Source organism: Nicotiana tabacum, chromosome 16 (assembly GCF_000715075.1).
Source record: "Nicotiana tabacum cultivar K326 chromosome 16, ASM71507v2, whole genome shotgun sequence".
NCBI classification, from domain to species: domain Eukaryota; kingdom Viridiplantae; phylum Streptophyta; class Magnoliopsida; order Solanales; family Solanaceae; genus Nicotiana; species Nicotiana tabacum.
The window spans coordinates 143,403,153-143,408,858 of record NC_134095.1 but is presented as its reverse complement, the minus strand read 5'-3'; the positions used below and the strand labels follow the sequence as shown (position 1 = coordinate 143,408,858).

The 5,706-nt window shown below is 36.8% G+C and overlaps 1 long non-coding RNA gene across 1 annotated transcript; it reads right to left on the bottom strand.

The window, feature by feature from the left end:
* Positions 1 to 218: 218 nt before the first annotated feature.
* On the bottom strand, positions 219 to 5,503 carry LOC107776425 (uncharacterized). Its single transcript, XR_001645976.2, has 2 exons — positions 4,290 to 5,503; positions 219 to 926 (listed from the first exon to the last, which is right to left on the bottom strand). It is a non-coding gene; the product is annotated as an uncharacterized LOC107776425 (long non-coding RNA).
* Between the last annotated feature and the right edge of the window lie 203 nt (positions 5,504 to 5,706).

Sequence of the window (5,706 nt, the reverse complement as noted above, 5' to 3'; positions counted from 1 at the left end):
CACAGTAGAGAAAAAGAAAAGAAAGGTGTGAGAGTCAAAGAAGAAGGAATAATTGGACAAAACGAAGTGTTTAAAATTTGGTCTCAAATCTAAAGGGACACATGGCAGCATCCTAGTGTCTAAAGTTGGTCATGATAGATTAAACCCGGACCATGTAAATAATAATACAATTCTGGAAATTTTTCACACATATAAGAAGGTTCACACTCATGAAAGATAGAAAGAATATTAGTTGGTTATTTTGTTATAATTAATTTAGTGCATACATGACAAGTGTACAAATACTGTAGGATTTTTCTATTTCTATTTTTCTTTCCAGCTTTCTTTTACTCGGAATATACTTTTATAAATATACATAGCTTGTACGGAAAGAAATCAACCAGAAAATACCAAAAAAAAAAATCCACACTTTCCCTTCTTTCTTTCATGGTATCAGAGCAGTAGCTCGATCCAAGGGAATTCAGCTTCACCTCTCCTCTGATTTTTGTTTGCTTTTCATTCTCTTTTTATCATGCCTGATTCAACTGAAATGCAAGCAAGTGGGTCTTCAACTGGAAATGGACCCAATTTCGATCCAAATCATCCTTCACTCCTCAGATGCACTTGACATGAGTTTGGTGAATGCTGTTTTCGATGGAAGAGGCTATCAGGGCTGGAAAAGATCTCTCTTAATAGCTTTCTCAGCAAAAAGCAAGTTGGGCTTTATAAATGGGAATTGCCCAGCTCCAGCTCCAGCTCCAGCTCCAGCTCCTACTTCCAAAGACTTTCAACCATGGAGTAGATGTAATGATATGGTTACATTCTGGCTGCTGAATTCTCTCTCCAAAGATATTGGAGATGGTGTAATCTACTCCAAATCTGCAAGGAATTTATGGACCAGTTTGGAACATAGATTTGGACAGTCCAATGGTGCAAAGTTATACCATCTACAGAAAGAATTAGCTGGATTAACTCAAGGAACATGTGATATAGCTAGTTATTTCACAAAGCTTAAACGATTATATGATGAGCTAGATTCACTTAATTGCGACATCAAATGCACTTGCACTATGAGGGAAAGAAAGCACATAAAAAATCACAAGAGGATGAAAGACTCATTCAATTTTTGATGGGTTTGAATGAAGTATATGGTCAGGCTAGAGGAAACATAATCATGATGAACCCTCTACCCAGTATTGACCATGCTTACTCACTGATTATACAAGATGAAAATCAAAGAGAGGTGTATGCTAACCCCCTTGTCTCTACTGATACTTCATCTTTCATGGCAATGAACCAAGAAAATCTTCAAGGACAGGGTACTTTTGCAGGGCATGCAAACTTCCCACAAAGAAATGGGAAACAAAAATTATCAGGGCAGTTTCAAAGAACTGCAAATAGTTTTCAGAAGACTAGAAATTCAGCACAAAAACCATCATTCCTTAAGGCAAAGAAGACAAAGTTTAATCCAAATATTTCATGTTCCTACTGCAAGAAAATAGGACATAGTATGGGAGACTGTTACAAATTAATTGGCTTTCCAGAGGATTTTGAGTTTGCAAATCCAAAAATAGGTCAGGGAACCATAAAAAGAAATGGTGCTATTTCAGGAGAATAGGGGGATGATGCTAGCAATTATTCTGATGCTTTGAACCAGCACCTCTCTAAGGGTCAGTTTACACAATTATTTCAATTGATCAAACAAGTCAAGATTGCTAATACATGAAATCCAAGTTCAGATATCAATGCTCATGCAGTGGCTGGTACTATTATCAAGTATTCTGAAACCTGTCTTTCAGTTTTTAATACTAGTATATGGATTATAGACTCTGGAGCTTCAGAGCATATGTGTTTTGACTCAAATATTTTTGTTTCCTTGTCTCCACTACATGTTCCTTTGCATATAAATCTGCCTAATTCCTTTACGGTCACAGTAACACATATAGGGAAGGTTTCTATTCTGCCAGGTTATATTCTGGAAAACGTCCTTCATGTTCCTACTTTCAGATATAATTTATTGTCTGTTAATAGGTTTAAGTGCATACTCGCATTCTCTTCTACTCTATGTATGTTGTGGGCCTCTTCAATGAACAGGGGTCAAGTTTTTGGTGAACCGAAATAGGTACTATATCTTTTGAAGCCTAATGCATTGAATTTTAGGAATAGCAATAAAAAGAATGTAGTTTCATGTCATGATATTTTTAGTCAAAGTTCAGTATTTCCTTTTTCTACTAATGCAAATTCTGATGTAACTCTTTGGCATATTAGATTGGGGCATTTGCCTATTTCATCACTGAGACGTCTCAATTTTATTCATTTTCCTTCAAGTTCTGAATGTTACTGTGATATTTGTCCCAAAGCTAGGAAAACTAGACATCCATTTCCTTTGAGTCATATTAAATCAAAGCAAGCATTTGAGATAATCCATGTAGACATATGGGGGACCTTACAGAGTTCCCACATACAATGGTTTCAAATATTTCTTAACTATTGTAGATGATTTTAGTAGGGGCCCTTGAACTTTTTTATTGAGCACCAAAAGTAATGCATTTGAGGTTTTAAAGAACTTTCTCACAATGGTTGAAAGACAGTTTGTCACCAAGGTGAAACAACTAAGGACAGACAATGCTTTTGAGCTAGGGAAAGACACACAAGAATCTACTTTCCTTCATTCTCAGGGTAGTTTTCATCAAACATTATGTGTTGCTACTCCTCAATAAAATGGAGTAGTTGAGAGAAAAGACAGATATCTCATAGAGACTACTCGAGCTCTACTTTTCTACTCTAAGGTTCCTATTACTTATTGGGGAGAATGTGTACTGACTGCTACTTATTTGATTAACATGATGCATTCTTAGGTTATTCAAGGAAGAACACCCTACTATGTGCTGTTCAAACAATCTCCCTCTTATGATACTCTCAAGATTTTTGGTTGTCTATGCTATGCTTCTACTTTATCTCGTGAGAGAGACAAATTTGATCTAAGAGCAAAACTAGGTTATCCTCTTAGGCAGAAAGGTTACTAGTTGCTGGAATTGGACACAAGGAAGATTATAGTGTCTAGGGATGTTTATTTCTTTGAGGACGAATTTCCTTTTGCATCCACTCCTACACAACCTAATTCTATTTTCCTTCTTGTTTCTCCATAAGATCCTCTATATCTTGACTTTCTATTCCCTGATACTATACTTAACCCCAATATCCCTTCAACTACAACTAATCACCCATTGCCTCCACCTTCTGTCATTCCTTCCAGCCCACCTGAATCTTGTAGCTCTACCCATAACATGTCTTTTTCACCTATCTTTACCCGATATCCCTATCGACATCCTTCACATTCACCAATGTCCAGAAATACTCTTCAAACCACCACACCTGTTTTACTTAGGAGATCTTCTAGAGAGTCTAAATGGCCAAGTCAGCTCAAGGATTTTTTTTGTAACAATATTTTCCTCACTAACCTTATATCTTGTTTTGTAGATCCTGTTGTGTCTAATGTATGTTCTTTTGAGATTTTATCATCTCACAATCAACATGTGTTGCAGTCTATTTCACAAATCTCAAAACCTACTAGTTTCACTCAAGCCTCAACGCACCCTGGTTGGCAAGAGGCCATGAATTCAGAAATAGAGGCTTTAAAGTCAAATCATACTTGGGATGTGGTGGTGTTACCACCTGGCAAAAAGGCACTACCTTGTAAATGAGTTTACAAGGTCAAACACAAATCAGATGGGATCATTGAAAGACTCAAGACTAGGTTGATAGTGAGGGGGACATCCAAAGAGAGGGGATAAACTACATAGAAACTTTTTCCCTATGGTCAAAATGACCACCATTAGATGTTTATTGGCAGTGGCTACTAAGAAAGACTGGCCAATTAATCAGTTAGATATCAGTAATGCTTTCCTACATGGAGATTTACAAGAGGAAATTTATTTGAAATTCTCTGTTGTATTATCACCTCCAAGTCCTAATCATGTTTGTTTACTTTGAAAGTCCCTCTATGGTTTAAAGTAAGCCTCACGACAATGGTATGCTAGGCTTGCTGGAGCATTGAGTTTCAAAGGGTATTCTTCTTCTATGAACAATTATTCTTTATTTTTTAAAAGATAGGGTGTTTTGACTACAATTGTGGCTGTGTACGCCGATGATATTCTAATTAGTGGAAATGATTCAGCAGAAATTACAACCTTGAAGTCTTTCCTCAATTGTGAATTTAAAGTGAAAGATCTAAGTAATCTACATTACTTTCTAGGCATGGAGATTCTAAGAGAACGACAAGGAATTATTGTGTGTCAAAGGAAGTTTACCTGGACTTGCTGAATGAATTTAACATTGCAGATTCCTCATGTGTGGCTTCTCTCCTTCATCCTTCATCCAAGCTTACAGCAGAATCAGAGCCTCCTCTCTCAAATCCAACATTATATCAACATCTAGTGGTAGAATTAAATTATTTGACTCATACAAAGGCCAGATCTCTCATTTATCGTTCTTAAATTGAGCCAATTCATGCAAATCCCCAAACTTCCTCATCTCACAACAGCCCTTCGAATGTTACAATATCCGAAAACAAACCCAGGTCAAGGGATCATCCTCAATTCAGCCTTATCCCTAAAGCTCGTACCTTTTTGCGATGCTGACTGGACTTTATGTCCGAAAACCAGACGGTCTGTTAGTGGCTTCTATATCGCACTTGGTGGGTCTCCTATTTCCTGGAAGTCAAAGAAACATGATTTTTTGTCTTTGTCTTCCGCTGAGGCGGAATATTGTTCTATGTGTAAGGTTATCGCCGAACTAACATGGCTCACTCGTCTTCTTGACGATCTTTCTATACCACCTTCATTGTCGGTTCCTGTTCTCTTCGATAGTCAATCTGCCATTCATATTGCATAAAACCTCGTGTTCCATGAGTGTACCAAACACGTGGAGTTAGATTGCCATTTTGTTCGACAGCAATTTCTTTCCAGCCTCATTTCCCTCTCTTTTGTGCCATCAAAATCTCAGCTTGCAAATCTATTTACCAAGCCGTTGTCAGGGCCTTCCCATCGTTCAATTCTTAGCAAGTTGTGGATCTCGTCGTTCCCCTCCAACTTGAGGAAGGATGTTGGAAATCAATCTTACCACGGGCTCACACAGCAGAGAAGAAGAAAAGAGGAAAGGTGTGAGAATCAAAGAAGAAGGAATAATTTCGGACAAAACAAAGTGTTTAAAATCTAGTCTCAAATCTGAAGGGACACATGGTAGCATCCTAGTGTCTAAAGTTGATCATGATAGATTTAATCTAGACCATGTAAATAATAACACAATTCTGGAACCTTCTCACACATATAAGAAGGTTCACACGCACGAGAGATAGGAAAGAATATTAGTTGGCTATTTTGTTATAATTAGTTTAGTACGTACATGACAAGTGTACAAATACCATAGAATTATTCTATTTCTATTTTTAGTTCTAATTTTCTTTTACTAGGAATATACTTGTATAAATATACATGGCTTGTACAGAAAGAAATCAATCAGAAAATACAGAAAATTTTCCACACTTTCCCTTCTTTCTTTAACCACTTAGATCAACTTTTAGTACTCCATTCCGTCTACTTTAATTAATTTTTTGGCCTTTCTTGTGATTCCAAATATTTAAGTTTTTCAGATATGAAGATGAAATTAACTTCTTTTGTCAAAATTGCCCAAGGAATAACGAGTCTTGAAGTATCTGTTATATTAACA